Genomic DNA, 1,416 nt, shown 5'->3' with positions numbered 1-1,416 from the left:
TGGATTGAGCGAGATTAATAGGGGGGGGGGGGGGGGGGCACAAAATTAGCTGGGGGCGTTCACCACGCACTTTTGAACGCAGGAAAAACAGCGACTTCTATACCCCGCACCCTCGACCCCGACCTTGCGTCGAAGCATCAGCTTCAAGGTAACGGCAGCTGTTGGCAGTGAAGAGAGTTTCTGAGTTTGACTGAAGTAGGTTTTGATATCGCGCCCCCGCTACTCCCCTTTCCTTTGACAGGGTTTCTGTGAGTTTTGGCTCCTGGCACCTCTTATTATTTATTTTTCTTTCCCACCGTACAAATATTTGGATGTAAAGCGAGACGACGGCGAGTCCTCTGGGCCTGCCCCAGCGTTTCCTCCCAGGAGTTGCTGGTTTTAGACCCCCCCACCCCCCGCCTTTTCTCCCTGCCGACAAGTCATGTGGCAGACAGATTACATGCGTTGTTTTCTGTGGTGGTTCGTCCTGGGAGGGCCCTTTTTATTATGATGTTGCTTTTTGATTGTGTTCAATATGGCTGTGCTCTCTCCAAGCATCACACACCGGCCGTGTCTTTATAATCAAACACCGGCGAAGCTACATAATCATGGGGGGCGGCACATAATAACATGCCCACCACCCCCCTTGGCAATCAAACATTGATGTTGCATAATTTTCTTTTTCTTTACTACACATGATGCAGTGAGTCAACTCGCTAGTGGAACTTGCCTTGCTCCCTTCTGATCGTAATTGGTGCGGTCGGGTCAGCTGAAATTTGGGCTGCAATAAAAAACCGGCGCCTCGACTGGAACTGATCAACCCCGCAGAATCTTGCGATTGCACACAATCAATCTCATTTGGAATTGATTATGCTTCACTCTGACCACGTTCTCGGAACGTTGCGTAAGATAACCGCTCCCGCTCCTTTGTACGGATGTTATGTCGCGCGAGCACAGTGGGCACATTTAGAAACGGGAGATGGCGAGGCGCCTCTGCTGAGCAACAAATTCACAGATAAATCGCGGGTTGTTTAAGGGCCGGATAGTCGACTGTCCTCCCGGTAGGGTCATCTCACTCCGTATGACTAGCATGGAAACAGGAGCTCAGAACATTCAGAGAGAGCTTCCCCCAACTTATTAAAATCCAATTTATAAATTCGACGTCTTTTTTTGTTTTTTTCCCCGCATATAGTTAATCGGGGAACTTTACGTCGGGTTCCCTGAAATTCCATTTGCAAGGCTTTCAGTCGTATGCTAGTCTCTGTAAAAAAATCAATCAACCTGTCAGTGTTGCACTTTCCGAAAAAGAAAAGATTTCAGCTGTGTCTGATGCAAAGCAAATCGGGGAGGGGGGAGGGGCTAGTCAGTCTTGTACGCGTAGTCCACTTGCTTACGTTTCTCCTGTGCCGACAGTCTGGCTCCCTCGTCACTGAGACG

The 1,416-nt window shown here is 49.3% G+C and overlaps 1 protein-coding gene across 1 annotated transcript in view; it reads left to right on the top strand.

Moving 5' to 3' along the window:
• Positions 1–1,416, top strand: part of ncoa2 (nuclear receptor coactivator 2) — a gene marked incomplete at its 3' end in the record, with an annotated part of 59,372 nt that overhangs the window by 11,184 nt on the left and 46,772 nt on the right. The window lies entirely within an intron of this gene.

This window comes from Hippocampus comes, unplaced genomic scaffold (assembly GCF_001891065.2).
Source record: "Hippocampus comes isolate QL1 unplaced genomic scaffold, H_comes_QL1_v1.1 scaffold3, whole genome shotgun sequence".
Taxonomy (NCBI): Eukaryota; Metazoa; Chordata; class Actinopteri; order Syngnathiformes; family Syngnathidae; genus Hippocampus; species Hippocampus comes.
The sequence above is the reverse complement of the archived record's forward strand: the minus strand, read 5'-3'. Positions and strand labels throughout refer to the sequence as shown.